General features: G+C 42.3%; 1 protein-coding gene across 2 annotated transcripts in view; it reads right to left on the bottom strand.

Annotated features, from left to right (window-relative positions):
- Window positions 1-13,215, bottom strand: part of BLTP1 (bridge-like lipid transfer protein family member 1) — a 451,393-nt gene extending 438,178 nt beyond the window's left edge. For both annotated transcript variants that reach the window (XM_073572011.1, XM_073572012.1), the window contains exon 1: window positions 13,084-13,215. The gene's annotated coding sequence lies outside the window, so the exon portion shown is untranslated. The remainder of the gene's footprint in view (window positions 1-13,083) is intronic.
- Window positions 13,216-27,530: the final 14,315 nt, after the last annotated feature.

Genomic DNA, 27,530 nt, shown 5'->3' with positions numbered 1-27,530 from the left:
ATAGCATCTGAAGTACCCCATACAGTGACAGGAGCTGTGTTGTTAGGCTTTTCTGCAACTGCAAACACCCGGCTGCCGCCAGTACCGAGAACAACTGAGTGGTGGGGATGCTGGGTGTCAAGCCACCACCAATCTGATATTGGTAACCTATCCTAAGGATCCATTGTCAATATAAAATGTATATAATTTAATATACGTTTAACAGTATATTTTCTATACACATAAAATACAATTAACTATCAACTATGGCTCTCAGAAAGTGGTGGTACAAAAATAAAAACTAGTCCTGCACACGACCGCTGCAGTCAGTTAATGGTCTCAGCACTGGCAAGTAAGGCCCGTGATCACTCAACCAGTTATTGCTGTAGCGGTCACAAGAATGAAGAACATGACATCATTACTGCAAAATCGGCAGTGACTATTGGAGCTAGACCAGAAGCGTATCTAGAAAAACATAAGCCATCACACAAAGTTTTTGGCGCCTGGGTTTCCATCTGATGCCATTCATGTTCTATTCACTTGAACAGCGATAATCACTCCTTCAAAACTCTGCTACATATTGTACACAATCTTCTTCCAGATTTGCCAATACATACAGATCCATTGGACCTGATGAATGTGCTCTGACCTTGAAAATCCATGTCAGTAAATCTGTACAAGGCCGTAGTCACACACAACCTATAAAAAAAAAAATCATGTTTCATGAACAGTGATCCTTATGTCATCTGATTGGAACGCGAGGATGCGATTTTCTCACATCTAAGCAATCCGTGTGACATCCGTATGGAATCCGTATGACGACATTTTCTCACCAGATTGCAAAACGGACATATAATGGAGCCCAATGACAGGCTAAAATACAAACGAAAGAATACATACAGTATATACACATAGAATATATATACACACACACACGTCATTGAAACACACATATATACACTACCGTTAAAAAGTTTAGGGTCATTTAGAAATTTCCTTATTTTTGAAAGAAAAGCACTGTTTTTTCCAATAAAGCTAACATTAAATGATTCAGAAATACACTCTACATTGTTAATGTGGTAAATTACTATTCTAGCTGCAAACGTCTGGTTTGTAATGCAATATCTTCATAGGTGTATAGAGGCCCTTTTCCAACAACCATCAATCCAGTGTTCTTATGGTACTTTGTGTTTGCTAACTGTGTAAGAAGGCTAATGGATGGTTAGAATATCCTTGTGCAAGTATGTTAGCACAGCTGAAAACAGTTTGGCTGATTAGAGAAGCTATAAACCTGACCTTCCTTTGAGCTAGTTGAGAATCTGGAGCATTATATTTGTTGGTTCTATTAAACTCTCAAAATGACCAGAAAAAAACTTTTATGTGAAACTCGACAGTCTATTCTTGTTCTTAGAAATGAAGGCTATTCCATGCGAGAAATTGCAAGAAACTGAAGATTTCCTACAACGATGTGTACTACTCCCTTCAGAGGAGAGCACAAACATGCTCAAACCAGAGTAGAAAGAGAAGTGGGAGGACCCGCTGCACAACTGAGCAACTAGACAAGTACATTAGCGTCTGTAGTTTGAGAAATTGACGCCTCACAGGTCCTCAACTGGCAGCTTCATTAAAAAGTACAAGCAAAACGCCAGTGTCAACGTCTACAGTCAAGAAGAGGCGATTCCGGGATGCTGGCCTTCAGGGCAGAGTGGCAAAGAAAAAGCCATATCTGAGTCTGGCTAATAAAAGGAAAAGATTAATATGAGCAAAAGAACACAGACATTAGACAGAGGAAGATTGAAAAAAGTGTTTTGGACAGACGAATCCAAGTTTGAGGTGTTTGGATCACACAGAAGAACATTTGTGAGACACAGAACAACTGAAAATATGCTGGAAGAGTGCCTGACACCATCTGTCAAGCATGGTGGAGGTAATGTGATGGTCTGGGGTTGCTTTGGTGCTGGTTAAGTGGGAGATTTGTACAGGGTAAAAGGGATTTTGAATAAGGAAGGCTATCACTCCATTTTGCAAAGCCATGCCATACCCTGTGGACAGCGCTTGATTGGAGCGAATTTCATCCTACAACAGGACAATGACCCAAAGCACACCTCCAAATCATGCAAGAACTATTTAGGGAAGAAGCAGGCAGCTGGTATTCTATCTGTAATGGAGTGGCCAGCACAGTCACCAGATCTCAACCCCATTGAGCTGTTGTGGGAGCAGCTTGACCGTATGGTACGCATAAAGTGCCCACCAAGCCAAACCAACTTGTGGGAGGGGCTTCTGAAAGCATGGGGTAAAATTTCTCCAGATTACCTCAGCAAATTAATTGCTAGAATGCCAAAGGTCTGCAATGCTGTAATTGCTGCAAGAGAGCATTCTTTGACGTAAGCAAAGTTTGAAGGTGAAAATTATTTCAAATAAAAATCTTTTTTTCGAACCTTGTCAACGTCTGGACTAGATTTTAAATTCATTTGGCAACTCATTTGATTAATAAAAGTATGAGTTTTCATGGAAAACACAAAATTGTCTGGGTGACCCCAAACTTTTGAACAAATGTGTATATACATATTTATAGTTCATAGAGTTCTACATAGCATAATAGCCGCTAAATCAATTGCCGGCTTCTGTAAAATCAACACAAAACCCGACACGAAATGACACATGGTTTACATACAGTAAACCATTTCATGTAGTTTTTTTATATGTCTTTGACTAATAATTAGATTAGGGTATGTGTGTAAAATTTTGGACATGTAGTTGTTAAATTAACTGGTAAATTCGTTGAAAAAAATTGCAGTAATTTCTCCACTAGAGGGAAAGCCAGTGAGTGAGGGCAGATTTTAATAGCCTAGAGGGGGACCATTGCTTTTGCCCCCCCGCCCGGCTAAAAAAAATCTGCCCCCAGCCACCCCAGAAAAGGCAAATCTCTAAGATGCACCTTTTCTGGCACTTAGCCTCTCTATTCCCATGACCTTTAGCGGTGGCTCATGGGTTAATAATAATGGGTTAATGTCACCTTGTTATTGAAAGGTGACATTAAGCCAGGTTAATAATGGAGAGGTGTCAATAAGACACCTATCCATTATTAAACCTAGAATAGTAAAGGGTTAAAAAAAGACAGACACACACATTAATTAAAAATTATTTTAATGAAATATTCACACAAAGTTTTTGACAAAATTTATTATTCTGCTAATCCAAAAGAATCCCTTGTTGTCCTGTAAAGAAACAAAATAACAAACCAACATAATACATACCTCTCTGCCGTTCAGTCAGGTCCCCTGCTGCAATCCATCACAAGGGGTTAACTAGTTTACAACGGGGTGCTAATGCTATCGGCCCCGCTGTAAACCACTGCTGAATGAATGACTTCATCTCTGCACAGCCTCCCCGGCTGACCGTAGATTAACTAATAAGCGTGGGAAAGCTTATGAACTTGTTCCTGAGTTCACCTCAGGTCAGCCTCACTGACGACGTAGTCTAGCTGCGCCTTTTCTGGGGTTGCTGGGGCAGATTTTTTTAGCAGAGGGGGGCAAAAATAATGGTCCCTCTCTAGGCTATTAAAATCTGCCCTCACTCACTGGGCTTTCCCTCTCTGGCGGAGAAATTATGGCGGGAGCCCACGCAATTTTTTTTCACTGAATTTACCAGTTAATTTAACACCTACATATCCAAAATTTTACACACATACCCTAATCTAATCATTAGTCAAAGACATATAAAAAACTAAACGAAATGAAATGGTTTACTGTATGTAAACTATGTGTCATTTCATGTCGGGTTTTGTAATGATTTTACAGAAGCCGTCAATTGATTTAGCAGCTATTATGCTATGTAGAACTCTATGAACTATAAATTACATAATATATATATATATATATATATATTATATATATATCAGTGTGATTTTACTGTATCGCAAAATGAATTGCCGGCTTTTGTTAAAGAACACCAGTGCGTATTTTTCACAAGTCACACTTGCGGTCCGTGTGTAATCCGATTTGTTCTCGCACCCATAGACTTGCATTTGCGAGTCTTGGCCGAGAATCGGTGACAATCGCAGCATGCTGCGATTTTTTCAGCCCGTTTAAAACAGGCGAGAAAAAAAAAAAAAAATCAGATGATGGGAGCTGCCCATAGATAAACACTGGGACGAGTGCAATGCAATTTTTTTATCGCATAGCACTCATCCGTTTTTCTCGCTAGTGTGACTCCGGATAAGGCCCTCTTCACACTGTCAGTATTTGGTCACTATTTTACATCAGTGTTTGTAAGCCAAAACCAGGAGCGGAACAATCAGAGTAAAAGTATAATAGAAACAAGTCACCACTTCTGTATTTATCACCCACTCCTGGTTTTGCCTTACAAATACTGATGAAAAATAATGACCAAATACTGAATGTTATGATGAGTCACCGAAGGAGGAAAAAACAAAATACCAGCTAAGTCCAGAAAAACCAGAAAGGTTGGCAGCTATCGGATTGCAGACCCCTGGACCTATCCACAACAACTAGCAGTAGCCGTCGGGGGTTCCTACGGTGCCCTAGACCCCTCGATCACAGCCGGAGAACTAGATAGCCTAAAGACAGAAAGGGGAAAAACTAAACTGCCCCAGAGCAGACCCCAAAGCAATAGGCAGCCCCCAACATATAATGACGGTGAAGCAAGATGAAAACACTAACACAGATAGAAGATAGGTTGAGCAAATGATGGGGCCCAAGCTAACTAAATAGGACAGGATAGGAAAGCTGCTGTCTGCCATCCGCAAAAACCCTATCAAAATGAGCCAACCGACTGATAGGAAAAACAGGCCCTGAAGTCACTAGACTTCAAAAGACTATATCAGCACTCAGGTATATTCTGAAGACAGAGCAAAAGATCAACAGATCAGAGACAAAAATGGAATTCAGCTCACCCCCGGCCGGGGATGGCAACACTCCCAAAAAACAAGGCAAAACAAAAACAAAACTGAAGAGTACAAAGCAGAGCAGAAAAACTTAGCTTTGAGATGCAGGAATCAGACTGGTCTCCAAGAATCCAGCAGGAAAATCACCAGCCAGGAAGAAGGGCGTCGGCAGCCTTACATCCAGTCCTCAATTCCAGCCACCCAGTCATCATCTAGCTGCCCAGGTGTTTGATAATCAGCCTCACTACCTTCCTTCACCAGAGGAGGGAGTTCATCAGACCTCAATGGTGAAGGGAAAATTGAACTCACAACAATTGAATATGTGAAAGCGGCCTAATCCTGATAATACAATTAACATTTTAGGAGTCCAGCTGGAGTGAGAGAGCTCTTGAGTCAAAGTACATTCAGCAGCTTGCACTGAGCAGTGTGAGATCTCAGCAGAAGGAAGGACAGTGAGAAGTTGACAGATTCCCCATAGGTGTTGGGTCTTTCTGTTCATTATGGTTTAGGGTGCTTTTACAAGTTGTGGCTACAGGCTTTGCATCAAAACTGTGAAGTGCATATTAGCTGTTTGGCTTGTACAGGTAAACCACAATTTCTGCTATTCAAAAATACACCTTATGGTTGTCTGAGAATCCCCCTTCTCTTAGTTGGTCAATCCAACAGCTGGGGAAATGTCCTAGACTATGAAGGTACTATACGTATACAATGGGGGGGGGGGGGTGAAGCAGTAATCAGAGGAATTGTGCAAGGAAAATTAAAATGGAGGGTGCCAGTTATTTAAAGAGGTTGACCAAAGTTTAAAAAAACGTTGATAGGACAGCGTACAATCAGAGGAACATCCTCGCTGTTTTAGTACCCTGACAGCTGTAGACTTAAAGGGAATCTGTCACCCTTTTTTTCGACTATGAGCTGCCGACACCGACATCAGGGACTTATCTACAGCATTCTGTAATGCTGTAGATAAGTCCCCGATGTAACCTGAAAGATAAGAAAAAAGTTAAATTATACTTACCCCGGCATCCGCCGTCTCCCATCTTCATACGATGCCGTCCTCTTCTTTCCTTCCTGTTGTGGCTCCTGCGCATGCGCACTGCTATGCCCTGTTGAGGGCAGAGCAGAGTCCTGCAGTGCGCAGGCGCCGGGAGAGGTCTGGCGCCTGCAGTATTCTGCTCTGCCCTCAACAGGGCAGAGCAGTGCGCCTGCGCAAGAGCCACAACAGGAAGGAAAGAAGAGGACGGCATCGTATGAAGATGGGAGACGCCAGACTGCAACACCCATCAGACCAAGACCGGACAGCCCCCCGGTGAGTATAATATAACTCTTTTTTCTTCTCTTTCAGGTTACATCGGGGGCTTATCTACAGCATTCCCGAATGCTGTAGATAAGCCCCTGATGTCGGTGCCGGCAGCTCAAAGTCGAAAAAAAGGGTGACAGATTTCCTTTAAGAGGTCCTGTAATATCTGAAAGGTGCTGTCATCGCTTCCAGTACCGCCAACACTGCACTGGATCCATGAAGGTGATAACAGACAGTACCCATCTGTGTTATTTGTATTTATTTTTTTAAATAGTCTATGGCTAAGAAATGTGTATTTAACAATGGACAACCCTTTTAACTATGCATTAAGCATTTCTTGCATTCATTAGGCACACGGCCAGCAGGAGATACTGCAATGAATCAGTGGCCACAGCACTCACGTGCTATTCACACAAAAAGCTAAATCGCTGCACGAGAGTCAGCACTGGATGATGAGAGAGGTAGAGAGACTAGTTATGTATCTGTGTTTTTGCTATTTTACAAAATTGACAGCCGTTTAAAAAAAATGTCCTAATGTTGGTTAACCCCTGTAAGTTACTTCTGCAATAGAGATTATAACAAAGAGGGACTTTTTAAATTATTTGCATACATTATAAAGTAAGTGAGAGAGCTAACAATGAAAGTAAAGCATCTGCTGCTCCAGACACAAAGAACACAACTTCCTTAGGAGAAATGGTCATCCCTTAGCGTAGCACATGTATATCTCCAGCTCAGTACTACAGCAGTGCAAAGGTATTGTATCTACAACATGGCTTCCTTCATAGCAGATGACACCCCATCATGGCTAAAGGCTGCATGTTGTAGACACATGTTCATGAGCATCCAGGCATCTATATGATCCATACTATAGAAACAACTTAGGCTGAGTTCACACGTGGCGTTTTTTTCGCGTTTCCGCGGAGGTTTTAACCGTGCGATTTTGCCGCGAAAACGCGAAACATAAGCATCCCATGCATTCCTATGGGATTCCGCAATGCTGTGCTAATGCTGCGGTTTTTACCGCGGCGGAATCGCTTCGCGGTAAAAAACTCAGCATGCTAATTATTTTGCGGAATCGCGGCGATCCCGCACCCATAGGAATGCATTGTTCTGCTTACTTCCCGCATGTGGCTGTGCACACCATGCGGAAAGTAAGCAGAACAATTGCGGATGGTACCCACGGTCCGGAGGAGAGGAGACTGTCCTCCGGGCTTTGGGTACCATATCCCTGTAAAAAATAGAATTATAAAATAAAAAATATTGTTATTCTTACCTTCCGACGTCCCGCGCATCCGTTCCCAGTAATCCTTTGCGAAAATGCCCGCGATGGCGTCCTATCTCGCGGGATCGCGAAGTCTCGCGGTCATCGCGAATTACCGCGAGACGTCGCGATCCCGCGAGAACGGACGTCATCGCGGGCATTTTCGCAAAGGATTACTGGGAACGGATGCGCGGGACGTCGGAAGGTAAGAATAACAGTATTTTTTTTTTTTTTTTTTACATTCTATCTTTTACTACTGATGCCGCATAGGCGGCCTCATTAGTAAAAAGTTGGTCACACTCGTCAAACACTGTTTGATGAGTGTGACCAACCTGTCAATCAGTTCTCCAAGCGATGCTACAGATCGCTTGGAGAACGCTAGCATTTTGCAAGCTAAATACGCTTGCAAAATGCTAGTTTTTCCGCGGGAAAATCGCGGGAATTTAAAATGCGATTTTCCCGCGGACTGGAATTCCGGAATTCTCGCGGTAATTTCCGCGAGTTTTCCGTTACGTGTGCACTCAGCCTAAGGCAGTATGTCCATGACGAGTCAGGGTATGTGCACACGGTGCGTATTCTGCTTGGGAATTTTCCGTGCAGAATTCACTAAATCCACAGGTCAAATGACCTGCATTTTTCCTGCGGATTTAGTGCATTTTTTGTGCGGTTTTAATGCATGTTTTGGGCGGTTTTCCACCTGCGGATTTCTAAAATGGAGCAGGTGGAAAACTGCAGCAAAAGCGCACAAAAGAAGTTTTTTCATTCTGCACCAAATCTGCGTGGAAAAAAATGCAGCATGTGCACAGCGGATTTTGTTTTACATAGGCTACAATGGTACTGTACATCACATGCAGTTCTGCTGTGGCTACGCAGGGCCAAATCCGCTGCGGATCTGCAGCAGAATCCGAACTGTGTGCACATAGCCTCAAAGACGCAGCGTCTTACAATTCCAGGAAAGTGGATGGGATTTATAGAAATCTCTTGCCCACTGTGCTATTTTATTCAATGTAAAGTGACCGCTGTTTCCAATCTGCAACATATCAATTTCTCCTGCGGATACGCTGAGTTTCATGTGCAGATTTTGCCCATAGACTTGCATTAGCTGTGGAACTTATCCACACGACTGTATCAATAAAATTTTGTCAAACTCAAATACTAGGAAACATCAAAAACAACGCAGCTTTATTTAAAACATGTCATACCAACAAGAGACAAAAACCGCAGCGTCAACAACACATGCGAAAAAACATACTCGAAAACAAAATGAAGAAAATGCAAGTAACCTACTATACTTAATAGGTGCAGAAAGTGTGAAACATCTAAAACTCACCAAAAGCTCAGCGTGGGAACGTAGCCTAAGCCAACCAATCATCACCCTTGTGAGAATTACAAATATTCTTTAAAGTTAATGGGATTTTTACTACATTGACAACAGTATGGGTAGAGATATAAAAGAATAATATGTCTATCACCCAAGAGATAAATTTCCACCATCCCAGGCCTGACAGCGGCTCTTTGTTCACTATGCTGACATCCCTAACTAGACAAGTGACCGATGCAGATAATCACTGACCACTGTGGCACACTACTGAGGCTAGAAATTCTTTATAGAGACCAGGAGGGTCACTAGAATGTCCTGCTTACCAGGGAATATAGCCAGTGTAAGTAAGTCTCTCATAGTTGGTAGCCAAATTACACAATGGGACAGAGTTCCTAAAGCTGTGCAAGGGTATGTTCACTTGGAGTCTTCAACCACTGGTCAAAAATGTCTGTTTTTCATAAGGAAGAAGATGCTTCAAGAATTGCTCTGTGCTTTGTCGATGGTGTTTCATGTCAATGTATTGGGTTAACACTTTTTTTAGCGTTTTTTCAGTGTCTTTTTATTGGCACATTTCAAAATCCATTGTGTAATGAATATAACTCTCACTTACTACAAGATGCTCAAAAATATGGCCAAGCATCTTCTGGGCATTATTTTTTTGGCCTTCCTGTTGATTCCTATTGTATAAAATGTAGCGACAGAAGAAAACACACATCACTTCTTTTAACCACCTGACATGTTTGAAAGCATGAAATGTTTAAAAGATGCGCAAAAGACTGAACAAATAAATAACGCGTTGTTTTTCCAATTAAACAAATACTGTAATTATTTTGAGCACTCGATGCCTTTTCAAACGTTTTTAAAGGCTCCGCTGCAAAAAAAAAAAAACGGAAGACGACACAGTGTAAACATACCATAACTTTTTTTTACATCGTCAATAGACGTACTGGAGCCATTACAACGATGTTGGCAACAGGTCTCCCGAAGCTCATGTGACATTGTTATGCCACGTGAGCCCTGCAGCTAAACATCAGTGGCTAATGGCCTGCAGTGGTCACACATCCTAGGTTCTTCTGAAGGAAAATACAGCACAACAGCTCCATAGCAGCCACTGATTGTCTGCAGGGCTCACATGACATAATAATGTCACGCGAGCCTCGGGAGCCCTGGTGCCAGTACAGGAGGAGAGTACATGGTGATTTTATCTTACGTTGGGGACTGTAGTACAGAAGATGTACAATTCCTTTAGAATGCACCAGTGACTCATACTGTTTGATAAATCATGAGCATCTTTAGACTGTCCAGTGTTAATTACAGCATCTATTAGTTGGCAAATTTTTGTGAACTACGTTATTCTAAATTGCGGGGCGATTTTGGTGCATGGGATCACAATTTAGGTCACACCCTTTTTTCTGCATATAAGGACCCTTACCGAGCATATCGGATAAAAAAAAACGTCTAAAACAGATTTTTTTTTTGCACAAATAAACCCAAATTTCTGGTGCATGTATTTTAGTATCTCAGCCACAATGGACAAATGAATAGACAAACGACCACCACATACTGGAAGATGGAGATGGAATGATTAATCACAGTGCAAGGGAACACAAGGTAGTTACCAATACAAGCCAGTTATTGGTAGTTAAAGGGTTATTCAAACACAAAGTTATCAACTATGTGGAGGATAGGTGATAACTTGCAGATCAGTTGGGGTCCAGTATGACCCACAGCAACTCATTAAATGGGCTCTGAAAAGCTCTCTTGGAATGGAGCAAATGCATGTGCACAATCACTCCATTCATTCTCTATGGGACTGATCCAGGCAGCCAAGTACAGCGCTAGGTGATCTACGACAGGCCCATAGATTACGAATGGAGCGAAATGAAGTCTTTGGATAGATAATTTTTGGAAACCCCTTAAAGAGTACCAAAGCAACCGTTTTTACCAAGCAATTATTTTGTAAATTCCCCTATAGAGCAGTATAGCTGTCCGGACGACCTAAGTCGGAGTGCGCTACATAGGCTGCACGCGCACAGTATTTAAGAAATGTATACTGTGATGTGAAATGTTTATGATGTCAAACACTCTCTTTAAAATCAACATGTGCTACATACAGATGTAGATGAAGACTTGAAGCGAATTGCAATAGGTGAAATCTGCAGCATGTAACACACCGGACCTACGAGAAACCGGACATCCATTTACAACAGGAGTCGCGGCAGAAACGAAGGGCTGATATAACCTGTAGCATGTAGCACACCGGACCTATGCCAAACTGGATGTCCATTTACAGCAGGAGACGCAGCAGAAAAGAGTCTGATATAACCTGTAGCAGGGAACAAACCGGACCTACAACAAACGGACGTTCATTTACAGCAGGAGCCACGGCAGAAAAGGGCTGATATAACCTGCAGCAGGGAACAAACCGGACCTACAACAAACGGACGTCAATTTACAGCAGGAGCCACGGCAGAAAAGGGCTGATATAACCTGCAGCAGGGAACACACACAGACGTACGAGAAACCAGAAGTCCATTTACAGCAGAAGCCAAGGCAGAAACGAAGGGCTGATATGATTTCTACTCTTTCCAACTCTTCTCAATTTATACACTTGGCCTGGGACAACTCATAAAATCCCATGGCTTTCAGTACCACCTGTATGCTGATGACACTCAGATCTACCTCTCAGGCCCAGACGTCACCTCTCTGCAGTCCAGAATGCCGGACTGTCTATCAGCCATATCCTCCTTCTTCTCCTCTCACTTCTTCAAACTCAATGTGGACAAATCTGAAATCATCATCTTTCCTCCATCTCACAGATCTTCCTTACCTATCTATCACAATTAAAGACATCACACTTTCCCCTGTACCGGAAGTCCACTGCCTCGGAGTAACCCTTGACTCTGCCCTGTCCTTCAAACTGCACATTCAAGCTCTTTCCACCTCCTGTCGCCTCCAGCTCAAAATTATTTCCAGAATCCGTCCTTTCCTCAACCCTCATTCTACTAAAATGCTTGTGCATGCCCTCATCATCTCTCGCCTCGACTATTGCAAGATCCTTTTCTGTGGCTTCCCTGCTAACACCCTCGCACCTCTCCAGTCCATCCTTAACTCTGCTGCCTGACTAATTCATCTCTCTCCTCACTACTCCTCTGCTTCTCCCCTCTGCAAATCTCATCACTGGCTCCCATTCCCTCAGCGTATCCAGTTCAAATTACTAATACTGACCTACAAAGCCATCTATAACCTGTCTCCCCCATATGTCTCTGAACTAATCTCCCGATACTTCCCGTCACGTAATCTCCGGTCCTCCCAAGACCTCCTTCTCTCCTCCACATTTATTTGCTCCTCACCCAACTGCCTCCAAGACTTCTCCCGAATAGCCCCCATCCTCTGGAATTCTTTGCCCCAACATGTCCGACTATCAACCACATTCGGATCCTTCAGATGGAACCTGAAAACCCACCTCTTCAGGAAAGCTTACAGCCTGCAGTGATCCCGCTACCTCCTCAACACTACTGGAGATATCGCCTCAACCAACACGGGAAATGCTGCAATCCCCCAAACCTACTGTCTCCTTCCCCACCATCCTGTAGCATGTAAGCCCGAAAGGGCAGGGTCCTCCCCCTTCTGTATCAGTCTGTGATTGTTTACTGTAAGTGATATCAGTATTTTGTATGTAACCCCTTCTTATGTACAGCACCATGGAACCAATGGTGCTATAGAAATAAATATAAATAAATAGTAACAACTAAATAATTTCAGCTAAGGATGTGCCAGCGCAGTAACACAAGTATAAACGCACTCAGTTTTCTCACAGACAGAAAGCCATGTAACATTACTTTCATTTGGACAAGTAGAAGCAGTGAATGCGCAGCAGCTGATTGGCTGCAGGACTCACACGACGATAACGCCACGTGAGCGCCACGAGGCGCAGATACGGCTAGAAGTTAGAACAGAGCAAGTGCGGATGGTGAGAACTATATTTTTAATTTACAAGGGGGCGCCCTCATTTTAAACGGGGTGCCCAGATAGTGTAGTGGACAGCCCCTTTAAATTATGACTTCATCCAGTGACATGCTCACATGACTGTCACGTGACCACAAAGCCCACTCTCCAGAGCAACACAATAAAGGCTGACTGTACAGTGTGACACCTGCCTCCAGTCATAGTGACCCGTGTAGCTGCCACCACACAGGCCGCCGCAACAGGACCACACGTTACCGGAGCAGTCACACAGCACCGGCACAAGCAAGTGTCAGAACATACGTGCGTGTAGCGCCCCCCAGGACCACCCGCCAGCCCCTATATGTACTCACCGGTCTCGGTGACTCCTCCTCCACTTCATCCCCTGTAAACACCGGCTCCCGGCCGCTCCCGGCCCACATAGGCAGCCATTTTGCACGGTGTTCAGGAACACTCCCGGTGTGCCGACGTCATCAGTAGGTAGCGACAGGAGACCGGCTCATCCAATCACACACAAGCAAGGAGGCGTCACAGCCAATCGCGTGCTACCTGACATATCACAACAAAGCCCGTAAACATAGTGTGAGAATGCGGCGATGAGGAGATGTCACAGGCTTATGTCTGCGCAGTACTGCTGACACCGCGGTCACTGTGTGTGTGTGTTATACTATACACACTGCTGGCCTCTACACGAGGGAGAGGTGAAAAGTGTGTGTATATGTATATATGTGTGTATGTGTATTATACTATACACACTGCAGTCCTCTATAGGAGGGAGAGGTGAGCAGTGTGTGTATATGTGTGTATGTGTATTATACTATACACACTGCTGGCCTCTATAGGAGGGAGAGGTGAGCAGTGTGTGTATATATGTGTGTATGTGTATTATACTATACACACTGCAGTCCTCTATAGGAGGGAGAGGTGAGCAGTGTGTGTATATGTATATATGTGTGTATGCGTATTATGCTATACACACTGCTGGCCTCTATAGGAGGGAGAGGTGAGCAGTGTGTGTATATGTATATATGTGTGTATGCGTATTATGCTATACACACTGCTGGCCTCTATAGGAGGGAGAGGTGAGCAGTGTGTGTATATATGTGTGTATGCGTATTATGCTATACACACTGCTGGCCTCTATAGGAGGGAGAGGTGAGCAGTGTGTGTATATATGTGTGTATGTGTATTATACTATACACACTGCAGTTCTCTATAGGAGGGAAAGGTGAGCAGTGTGTGTATATGTATATATGTGTGTATGCGTATTATGCTATACACACTGCAGTCCTCTATATGAGGGAGAGGTGAGCAGTGTGTGTATATGTATATATGTGTGTATTATACTATACACACTACAGTCCTCTATAGGAGGGAGAGGTGAGCAGTGTGTGTATATGTATATATGTGTGTATTATACTATACACACTGCAGGCCTCTATATGAGGGCGAGGTGAGCAGTGTGTGTATATGTATATATGTGTGTATGCGTATTATGCTATACACACTGCAGTCCTCTATATGAGGGAGAGGTGAGCAGTGTGTGTATATGTATATATGTGTGTATGCGTATTATGCTATACACACTGCAGTCCTCTATATGAGGGAGAGGTGAGCAGTGTGTGTATATGTGTGTATGTGTGTATGCGTATTATGCTATACACACTGCAGTCCTCTATATGAGGGAGAGGTGAGCAGTGTGTGTATATGTATATATGTGTGTATGCGTATTATGCTATACACACTGCAGTCCTCTATATGAGGGAGAGGTGAGCAGTGTGTGTATATGTATATATATGTGTATTATACTATACACACTACAGTCCTCTATAGGAGGGAGAGGTGAGCAGTGTGTGTATATGTGTGTATGCGTATTATGCTATACACACTGCAGTCCTCTATATGAGGGAGAGGTGAGCAGTGTGTGTATATGTATATATGTGTGTATGCGTATTATGCTATACACACTGCAGTCCTCTATATGAGGGAGAGGTGAGCAGTGTGTGTATATGTATATATATGTGTATTATACTATACACACTGCAGGCCTCTATATGAGGGCGAGGTGAGCAGTGTGTGTATATGTATATATGTGTGTATGCGTATTATGCTATACACACTGCAGTCCTCTATATGAGGGAGAGGTGAGCAGTGTGTGTATATGTATATATGTGTGTATGCGTATTATGCTATACACACTGCAGTCCTCTATATGAGGGAGAGGTGAGCAGTGTGTGTATATGTGTGTATGTGTATTATACTATACACACTGCAGTCTATAGGAGGGAGAGGTGAGCAGTGTGTATATGTGTGTATGTGTATTATACTATACACACTGCAGTCCTCTATAGGAGGGAGAGGTGAGCAGTGTGTGTATATGTATATATGTGTATTATGCTATACACACTGCAGTCCTCTATAGGAGGGAAAGGTGAGCAGTGTGTGTATATGTATATATATGTGTATTATGCTATACACACTGCAGTCCTCTATATGAGGGAGAGGTGAGCAGTGTGTGTATATGTGTGTATGTGTATTATACTATACACACTACAGTCCTCTATAGGAGGGAGAGGTGAGCAGTGTGTGTATATGTATATATGTGTATTATACTATACACACTACAGTCCTCTATAGGAGGGAGAGGTGAGCAGTGTGTGTATATGTATATATGTGTGTATGCGTATTATGCTATACACACTACAGTCCTCTATAGGAGGGAGAGGTGAGCAGTGTGTGTATATGTATATATGTGTATTATACTATACACACTGCAGGCCTCTATATGAGGGCGAGGTGAGCAGTGTGTGTATATGTATATATGTGTGTATGCGTATTATGCTATACACACTGCAGTCCTCTATATGAGGGAGAGGTGAGCAGTGTGTGTATATGTGTGTATGTGTATTATACTATACACACTGCAGTCCTCTATAGGAGGGAGAGGTGAGCAGTGTGTGTATATGTATATATGTGTGTATTATACTATACACACTGCAGGCCTCTATATGAGGGCGAGGTGAGCAGTGTGTGTATATGTATATATGTGTATTATACTATACACACTGCAGTCCTCTATAGGAGGGAGAGGTGAGCAGTGTGTGTATATGTGTGTATGTGTATTATGCTATACACACTGCAGTCCTCTATATGAGGGAGAGGTGAACAGTGTGTGTATATGTGTGTGTATGCGTATTATACTATACACACTGCAGTCTTCTATAGGAGGGCGAGGTGAGCAGTGTGTGTATATATGTGTGTGTATGTGTATTATACTATACACACTGCAGTCCTCTATAGGAGGGAGAGGTGAGCAGTGTGTGTATATGTATATATGTGTGTATTATACTATACACACTGCAGGCCTCTATATGAGGGAGAGGTGAGCAGTGTGTGTATATGTATATATGTGTGTATGCGTATTATGCTATACACACTGCTGGCCTCTATATGAGGGAGAGGTGAACAGTGTGTGTATATGTATATATGTGTGTATGTGTATTATACTATACACACTGCAGGCCTCTATACGAGGGAGAGGTGAGCAGTGTGTATATATGTATATATGTGTGTATTATACTATACACACTGCAGTCCTCTATACGAGGGAGAGGTGAACAGTGTGTGTATATGTATATATGTGTGTATGCGTATTATGCTATACACACTGCTGGCCTCTATATGAGGGAGAGGTGAACAGTGTGTGTATATATGTGTGGGTATGTGTATTATACTATACACACTACAGTCCTCTATATGAGGGAGAGGTGAGCAGTGTGTGTATATGTATATATATGTGTATTATGCTATACACACTGCAGTCCTCTATATGAGGGAGAGGTGAGCAGTGTGTGTATATGTATATATGTGTGTATGTGTATTATACTATACACACTGCTGGCCTCTATATGAGGGAGAGGTGAGCAGTGTGTGTATATGTGTGTATGTGTATCATACTATACACACTGCAGGCCTCTATAGGAGGGAGAGGTGAGCAGTGTGTGTATATATGTGTGTATGTGTATTATACTATACACACTGCTGGCCTCTATATGAGGGAGAGGTGAGCAGTGTGTGTATATGTATATATGTGTGTATGTGTATTATACTATACACACTGCAGGCCTCTATACTAGGGAGAGGTGAGCAGTGTGTGTATATGTATATATGTGTGTATGTGTATTATACTATACACACTGCTGGCCTCTATACGAGGGAGAGGTGAGCAGTGTGTGTATATGTATATATGTGTGTATGTGTATTATGCTATACACACTGCTGTCCTCTATATGAGGGTGAGGTGAGCAGTGTGTATATGTATATATGTGTATTATACTATACACACTGCAGTCCTCTATAGGAGGGAGAGGTGAGCAGTGTGTGTATATATGTGTGTATGTGTATTATACTATACACACTGCTGGCCTCTATATGAGGGAGAGGTGAACAGTGTGTGTATATGTATATATGTGTGTATGTGTATTATACTATACACACTGCAGGCCTCTATACGAGGGAGAGGTGAGCAGTGTGTATATATGTGTGTATTATACTATACACACTGCAGTCCTCTATACGAGGGAGAGGTGAACAGTGTGTGTATATGTATATATGTGTGTATGCGTATTATGCTATACACACTGCTGGCCTCTATATGAGGGAGAGGTGAACAGTGTGTGTATATATGTGTGTGTATGTGTATTATACTATACACACTACAGTCCTCTATATGAGGGAGAGGTGAGCAGTGTGTGTATATGTATATATATGTGTATTATGCTATACACACTGCAGTCCTCTATATGAGGGAGAGGTGAGCAGTGTGTGTATATGTGTGTATGTGTATTATACTATACACACTGCAGGCCTCTATAGGAGGGAGAGGTGAGCAGTGTGTGTATATATGTGTGTATGTGTATTATACTATACACACTGCTGGCTTCTATATGAGGGAGAGGTGAGCAGTGTGTGTATATGTATATATGTGTGTATGTGTATTATACTATACACACTGCAGGCCTCTATACGAGGGAGAGGTGAGCAGTGTGTGTATATGTATATATGTGTGTATGTGTATTATACTATACACACTGCTGGCCTCTATACGAGGGAGAGGTGAGCAGTGTGTGTATATGTATATAGGTGTGTATGTGTATTATGCTATACACACTGCTGTCCTCTATATGAGGGTGAGGTGAGCAGTGTGTGTATATGTATATATGTGTATTATACTATACACACTGCAGTCCTCTATAGGAGGGAGAGGTGAGCAGTGTGTGTATATATGTGTGTATGTGTATTATACTATACACACTGCTGGCCTCTATATGAGGGAGAGGTGAGCAGTGTGTGTATATGTATATATGTGTTTATGTGTATTATACTATACACACTGCAGGCCTCTATATGAGGGAGAGGTGAACAGTGTGTGTATATGTATATATGTGTATTATACTATACACACTGCAGTCCTCTATATGAGGGAGAGGTGAGCAGTGTGTGTGTATGTATATATATGTGTATTATACTATACACACTGCAGGCCTCTATATGAGGGCGAGGTGAGCAGTGTGTGTATATATGTGTATTATGCTGTACACACTGCTGGCCTCTATACGAGGGAGAGGTGAACAGTGTGTATATATGTGTTTATTATACTATACACACTGCAGTCCTCTATATGAGGGAGAGGTGAGCAGTGTGTGTATATATGTGTGTATGTGTATTATACTATACACACTGCAGTCCTCTATATGAGGGAGAGGTGAGCAGTGTGTGTATATATGTGTGTATGTGTATTATGCTATACACACTGCAGTCCTCTATAGGAGGGAGAGGTGAGCAGTGTGTGTATATGTATATATATGTGTATTATACTATACACACTGCAGGCCTCTATACGAGGGAGAGGTGAACAGTGTGTGTATATGTATATATGTGTGTATTATACTATACACACTGCAGTCCTCTATAGGAGGGAGAGGTGAGCAGTGTGTGTATATATATGTGTATTATACTATACACACTGCAGTCCTCTATAGGAGGGAAAGGTGAGCAGTGTGTGTATATGTATATATGTGTGTATGCGTATTATGCTATACACACTGCAGTCCTCTATATGAGGGAGAGGTGAGCAGTGTGTGTATATGTGTGTATGTGTATTATACTATACACACTGCAGTCCTCTATAGGAGGGAGAGGTGAGCAGTGTGTGTATATATGTGTATTATACTATACACACTACAGTCCTCTATAGGAGGGAGAGGTGAGCAGTGTGTGTATATACACTCACTGGCCACTTTATTAGGTACACCTGTCCAACTGTGTGTTAAGACTTAATTTCTAATCAGCCAATCACATGGCGGCAACTCAGTGCATTTAGGCATGTAGACATGGTCAAGACAATCTCCTGCAGTTCAAACCGAGCATCAGTATGGGGAAGAAAGGTGATTTGAGTGCCTTTGAACGTGGCATGATTGTTGGTGCCAGAAAGGCTGGTCTGAGAATTTCAGAAACTGCTGATCTACTGGGATTTTCACGCACAACCATCTCTAGGGTTTACAGAGAATGGTCCGAAAAAGAAAAAAAATCCAGTGAGCGGCAGTTCTGTGGCCGGAAATGCCATGTTGATGCCAGAGGTCAGAGGAGAATGGGCAGACTGGTTCGAGCTGATAGAAAGGCAACAGTGACTCAAATTGCCACCCGTTACAACCAAGGTAGGCAGAAGAGCATCTCTGAACGCACAGTGCGTCGAACTTTGAGGCAGATGGGCTACAGCAGCAGAAGACCACACTGGGTACCACTCCTCTCAGCTAAGAACAGGAAACTGAGGCTACAATTTGCACAAGCTCATCGAAATTGGACAGTAGAAGATTGGAAAAACGTTGCCTGGTCTGATGAGTCTCGATTTCTGCTGCGACATTCAGATGGTAGGGTCAGAATTTGGCGTAAACAACATGAAAGCATGGATCCATCCTGCCTTGTATCAACGGTTCAGGCTGGTGGTGGTGGTGTCATGGTGTGGGGAATTTTTTCTGGGCACTCTTTGGGCCCCTTGGTACCAATTGAGCATCGTTGCAACGCCACAGCCTACCTGAGTATTGTTGCTGACCATGTCCATCCCTTTATGACCACAATGTACCCAACATCTGATGGCTACTTTCAGCAGGATAATGCGCCATGTCATAAAGCTCGAATCATCTCAGATTGGTTTCTTGAACATGACAATGAGTTTACTGTACTCAAATGGCCTCCTCAGTCACCAGATCTCAATCCAATAGAGCATCTTTGGGATGTGGTGGAACGGGAGATTCGCATCAGGGATGTGCAGCCGACAAATCTGCGCCAACTGTGTGATGCCATCATGTCAATATGGTCCAAAATCTCTGAGGAATGCTTCCAGCACCTTGTTGAATCTCTGCCACGAAGAATTGAGGCAGTTCTGAAGGCAAAAGGGGGTCCAACCCCTTACTAGCATGGTGTACCTAATAAAGTGGCCAGTGAGTGTATGTGTATTATACTATACACACTGCAGTCCTCTATAGGAGGGAGAGGTGAACAGTGTGTGTATATGTGTGTGTATATGTATTATACTATACACACTGCAGTCTTCTATAGGAGGGAGAGGTGAGCAGTGTGTGTATATGTATATATGTGTGTATTATACTATACACACTGCAGGCCTCTATATGAGGGCGAGGTGAGCAGTGTGTGTATATGTATATATGTGTATTATACTATACACACTACAGTCCTCTATAGGAGGGAGAGGTGAGCAGTGTGTGTATATGTATATATGTGTGTATGTGTATTATGCTATACACACTGCAGTCCTCTATAGGAGGGAGAGGTGAACAGTGTGTGTATATGTGTGTGTATGCGTATTATACTATACACACTGCAGTCTTCTATAGGAGGGCGAGGTGAGCAGTGTGTGTATATGTATATATGTGTGTTTTATACTATACACACTGCAGTCCTCTATAGGAGGGAGAGGTGAGCAGTGTGTGTATATGTATATATGTGTGTATGTGTATTATACTATACACACTGCTGGCCTCTATATGAGGGAGAGGTGAGCAGTGTGTGTATATGTGTGTATGTGTATTATACTATACACACTGCAGGCCTCTATAGGAGGGAGAGGTGAGCAGTGTGTGTATATATGTGTGTATGTGTATTATACTATACACACTGCTGGCCTCTATATGAGGGAGAGGTGAGCAGTGTGTGTATATGTTTATATGTGTGTATGTGTATTATACTATACACACTGCAGGCCTCTATACGAGGGAGAGGTGAGCAGTGTGTGTATATGTATATATGTGTGTATGTGTATTATACTATACACACTGCTGGCCTCTATACGAGGGAGAGGTGAGCAGTGTGTGTATATGTATATATGTGTGTATGTGTATTATGCTATACACACTGCTGTCCTCTATATGAGGGTGAGGTGAGCAGTGTGTGTATATGTATATATGTGTATTATACTATACACACTGCAGTCCTCTATAGGAGGGAGAGGTGAGCAGTGTGTGTATATATGTGTGTATGTGTATTATACTATACACACTGCTGGCCTCTATATGAGGGAGAGGTGAACAGTGTGTGTATATGTATATATGTGTGTATGTGTATTATACTATACACACTGCAGGCCTCTATACGAGGGAGAGGTGAGCAGTGTGTATATATGTGTGTATTATACTATACACACTGCAGTCCTCTATACGAGGGAGAGGTGAACAGTGTGTGTATATGTATATATGTGTGTATGCGTATTATGCTATACACACTGCTGGCCTCTATATGAGGGAGAGGTGAACAGTGTGTGTATATATGTGTGTGTATGTGTATTATACTATACACACTACAGTCCTCTATATGAGGGAGAGGTGAGCAGTGTGTGTATATGTATATATATGTGTATTATGCTATACACACTGCAGTCCTCTATATGAGGGAGAGGTGAGCAGTGTGTGTATATGTGTGTATGTGTATTATACTATACACACTGCAGGCCTCTATAGGAGGGAGAGGTGAGCAGTGTGTGTATATATGTGTGTATGTGTATTATACTATACACACTGCTGGCTTCTATATGAGGGAGAGGTGAGCAGTGTGTGTATATGTATATATGTGTGTATGTGTATTATACTATACACACTGCAGGCCTCTATACGAGGGAGAGGTGAGCAGTGTGTGTATATGTATATATGTGTGTATGTGTATTATACTATACACACTGCTGGCCTCTATACGAGGGAGAGGTGAGCAGTGTGTGTATATGTATATAGGTGTGTATGTGTATTATGCTATACACACTGCTGTCCTCTATATGAGGGTGAGGTGAGCAGTGTGTGTATATGTATATATGTGTATTATACTATACACACTGCAGTCCTCTATAGGAGGGAGAGGTGAGCAGTGTGTGTATATATGTGTGTATGTGTATTATACTATACACACTGCTGGCCTCTATATGAGGGAGAGGTGAGCAGTGTGTGTATATGTATATATGTGTTTATGTGTATTATACTATACACACTGCAGGCCTCTATATGAGGGAGAGGTGAGCAGTGTGTGTATATGTATATATGTGTATTATACTATACACACTGCAGGCCTCTATATGAGGGAGAGGTGAGCAGTGTGTGTATATGTATATATGTGTATTATGCTATACACACTGCAGTCCTCTATATGAGGGAGAGGTGAACAGTGTGTGTATATGTATATATGTGTATTATACTATACACACTGCAGTCCTCTATATGAGGGAGAGGTGAGCAGTGTGTGTGTATGTATATATATGTGTATTATACTATACACACTGCAGGCCTCTATATGAGGGCGAGGTGAGCAGTGTGTGTATATATGTGTATTATGCTATACACACTGCTGGCCTCTATACGAGGGAGAGGTGAGCAGTGTGTGTATATATGTGTTTATTATACTATACACACTGCAGTCCTCTATATGAGGGAGAGGTGAGCAGTGTGTGTATATATGTGTGTATGTGTATTATACTATACACACTGCAGTCCTCTATATGAGGGAGAGGTGAGCAGTGTGTGTATATATGTGTGTATGTGTATTATGCTATACACACTGCAGTCCTCTATAGGAGGGAGAGGTGAGCAGTGTGTGTATATGTATATATATGTGTATTATACTATACACACTGCAGGCCTCTATACGAGGGAGAGGTGAACAGTGTGTGTATATGTGTGTATGTGTATTATACTATACACACTGCAGGCCTCTATATGAGGGCGAGGTGAACAGTGTGTGTATATATGTGTATTATGCTATACACACTGCAGTCCTCTATATGAGGGAGAGGTGAACAGTGTGTGTATATATGTGTGTATGTGTATTATACTATACACACTGCAGTCCTCTATACGAGGGAGAGGTGAGCAGTGTGTGTGTATGTATATATATGTGTATTATACTATACACACTGCAGGCCTCTATACGAGGGAGAGGTGAACAGTGTGTGTATATGTGTGTATGTGTATTATACTATACACACTGCAGGCCTCTATATGAGGGCGAGGTGAACAGTGTCTGTATATGTATATATGTGTGTATGTGTATTATACTATACACACTGCTGGCCTCTATACGAGGGAGAGGTGAGCAGTGTGTGTATATATGTGTGTATGTGTATTATGCTATACACACTGCTGGCCTCTATATGAGGGAGAGGTGAGCAGTGTGTATATGTATATATGTGTGTATGTGTATTATGCTATACACACTGCTGGCCTCTATACGAGGGAGAGGTGAACAGTGTGTGTATATGTGTGTATGTGTATTATACTATACACACTGCAGGCCTCTATATGAGGGCAAGGTGAGCAGTGTGTGTATATGTATATATGTGTATTATACTATACACACTGCAGGCCTCTATACGAGGGAGAGGTGAGCAGTGTGTGTATATGTATATATGTGTGTATGTGTATTATACTATACACACTGCTGGCCTCTATACGAGGGAGAGGTGAGCAGTGTGTGTATATGTATATAGGTGTGTATGTGTATTATGCTATACACACTGCTGTCCTCTATATGAGGGTGAGGTGAGCAGTGTGTGTATATGTATATATGTGTATTATACTATACACACTGCAGTCCTCTATAGGAGGGAGAGGTGAGCAGTGTGTGTATATATGTGTGTATGTGTATTATACTATACACACTGCTGGCCTCTATATGAGGGAGAGGTGAGCAGTGTGTGTATATGTATATATGTGTTTATGTGTATTATACTATACACACTGCAGTCCTCTATAGGAGGGAGAGGTGAGCAGTGTGTGTATATGTATATATGTGTATTATACTATACACACTGCAGGCCTCTATATGAGGGAGAGGTGAGCAGTGTGTGTATATGTATATATGTGTATTATGCTATACACACTGCAGTCCTCTATATGAGGGAGAGGTGAACAGTGTGTGCATATGTATATATGTGTATTATACTATACACACTGCAGTCCTCTATATGAGGGAGAGGTGAACAGTGTGTGCATATGTATATATGTGTATTATACTATACACACTGCAGGCCTCTATATGAGGGCGAGGTGAGCAGTGTGTGTATATTTGTGTATTATGCTATACACACTGCTGGCCTCTATACGAGGGAGAGGTGAACAGTGTGTATATATGTGTTTATTATACTATACACACTGCAGTCCTCTATATGAGGGAGAGGTGAGCAGTGTGTGTATATATGTGTGTATGTGTATTATGCTATACACACTGCAGTCCTCTATAGGAGGGAGAGGTGAGCAGTGTGTGTATATGTATATATATGTGTATTATACTATACACACTGCAGGCCTCTATACGAGGGAGAGGTGAACAGTATGTGTATTATACTATACACACTGCAGGCCTCTATATGAGGGCGAGGTGAACAGTGTGTGTATATATGTGTATTATGCTATACACACTGCAGTCCTCTATATGAGGGAGAGGTGAACAGTGTGTGTATATGTATATATGTGTATTATACTATACACACTGCAGTCCTCTATATGAGGGAGAGGTGAGCAGTGTGTGTGTATGTATATATATGTGTATTATACTATACACACTGCAGGCCTCTATACGAGGGAGAGGTGAACAGTGTGTGTATATGTGTGTATGTGTATTATACTATACACACTGCAGGCCTCTATATGAGGGCGAGGTGAACAGTGTGTGTATATGTATATATGTGTGTATGTGTATTATACTATACACACTGCTGGCCTCTATACGAGGGAGAGGTGAGCAGTGTGTGTATATATGTGTGTATGTGTATTATGCTATACACACTGCTGGCCTCTATATGAGGGAGAGGTGAGCAGTGTGTATATGTATATATGTGTGTATGTGTATTATGCTATACACACTCCTGGCCTCTATACGAGGGAGAGGTGAACAGTGTGTGTATATGTGTGTATGTGTATTATACTATACACACTGCAGGCCTCTATATGAGGGCGAGGTGAGCAGTGTGTGTATATGTATATATGTGTATTATACTATACACACTGCAGTCCTCTATAGAAGGGAGAGGTGAGCAGTGTGTGTATATATGTGTGTATGTGTATTATACTATACACACTGCTGGCCTCTATATGAGGGAGAGGTGAGCAGTGTGTGTATATGTATATATGTGTGTATGTGTATTATACAATACACACTGCAGGCCTCTATATGAGGGAGAGGTGAGCAGTGTGTGTATATGTATATATGTGTCTTATGCTATACACACTGCAGTCCTCTATATGAGGGAGAGGTGAACAGTGTGTGTATATGTATATATGTGTATTATACTATACACACTGCAGTCCTCTATACGAGGGAGAGGTGAGCAGTGTGTGTGTATGTATATATATGTGTATTATACTATACACACTGCAGGCCTCTATGTGAGGGCGAGGTGAGCAGTGTGTGTATATATGTATATATGTGTATTATGCTATACACACTGCAATCCTCTATATGAGGGAGAGGTGAGCAGTGTGTGTATATATGTGTGTATGTGTATTATACTATACACACTGCAGTCCTCTATATGAGGGAGAGGTGAGCAGTGTGTGTATATATGTGTGTATGTGTATTATGCTATACACACTGCAGTCCTCTATAGGAGGGAGAGGTGAGCCGTGTGTGTATATATGTATATACAGTGGGGAAAAAAAGTATTTAGTCAGTCAGCAATAGTGCAAGTTCCACCACTTAAAAAGATGAGAGGCGTCTGTAATTTACATCATAGGTAGACCTCAACTATGGGAGACAAACTGAGAAAAAAAAAATCCAGAAAATCACATTGTCTGTTTTTTTTTATCATTTTATTTGCATATTATGGTGGAAAATAAGTATTTGGTCAGAAACAAGCAATCAAGATTTCTGGCTCTCACAGACCTGTAACTTCTTTAAGAGTCTCCTCTTTCCTCCACTCATTACCTGTAGTAATGGCACCTGTTTAAACTTGTTATCAGTATAAAAAGACACCTGTGCACACCCTCAAACAGTCTGACTCCAAACTCCACTATGGTGAAGACCAAAGAGCTGTCAAAGGACACCAGAAACAAAATTGTAGCCCTGCACCAGGCTGGGAAGACTGAATCTGCAATAGCCAACCAGCTTGGAGTGAAGAAATCAACTGTGGGAGCAATAATTAGAAAATGGAAGACATACAAGACCACTGATAATCTCCCTCGATCTGGTGCTCCACGCAAAATCCCACCCCGTGGGGTCAGAATGATCACAAGAACAGTGAGCAAAAATCCCAGAACCACGCGGGGGGACCTAGTGAATGAACTGCAGAGAGCTGGGACCAATGTAACAAGGCCTACCATAAGTAACACACTACGCCACCATGGACTCAGATCCTGCAGTGCCAGACGTGTCCCACTGCTTAAGCCTGTACATGTCCGGGCCCGTCTGAAGTTTGCTAGAGAGCATTTGGATGATCCAGAGGAGTTTTGGGAGAATGTCCTATGGTCTGATGAAACCAAACTGGAGCTGTTTAGTAGAAACACAACTTGTCGTGTTTGGAGGAAAAAGAATACTGAGCTGCATCCATCAAATACCATACCTACTGTAAAGCATGGTGGTGGAAACATCATGCTTTGGGGCTGTTTCTCTGCAAAGGGGCCAGGACGACTGATCCGGGTACATGAAAGAATGAATGGGGCCATGTATCGTGAGATTTTGAGTGCAAACCTCCTTCCATCAGCAAGGGCATTGAAGATGAAACGTGGCTGGGTCTTTCAACATGACAATGATCCAAAGCACACCGCCAGGGCAACGAAGGAGTGGCTTAGTAAGAAGCATTTCAAGGTCCTGGAGTGGCCTAGCCAGTCTCCAGATCTCAACCCTATAGAAAACCTTTGGAGGGAGTTGAAAGTCCGTGTTGCCAAGCGAAAAGCCAAAAACATCAATGCTCTAGAGGAGATCTGCATGGAAGAATGGGCCAACATACCAACAATAGTGTGTGGCAACCTTGTGAAGACTTACAGAAAACGTTTGACCTCTGTCATTGCCAACAGAGGATATATCACAAAGTATTGAGATGAAATTTTGTTTCTGACCAAATACTTATTTTCCACCATAATATGCAAATAAAATGAAAAAAAACAGACAATGTGATTTTCTGGATTTTTTTTTCTCAGTTTGTCTCCCATAGTTGAGGTCTACCTATGATGTAAATTACAGACGCCTCTCATCTTTTTAAGTGGTGGAACTTGCACTATTGCTGACTGACTAAATACTTTTTTTCCCCACT

This window comes from Dendrobates tinctorius, unplaced genomic scaffold, assembly GCF_039654945.1.
Source record: "Dendrobates tinctorius isolate UK_male_01 unplaced genomic scaffold, ASM3965494v1 ptg000030l, whole genome shotgun sequence".
Taxonomy (NCBI): Eukaryota; Metazoa; Chordata; class Amphibia; order Anura; family Dendrobatidae; genus Dendrobates; species Dendrobates tinctorius.
The sequence above is the reverse complement of the archived record's forward strand: the minus strand, read 5'-3'. Positions and strand labels throughout refer to the sequence as shown.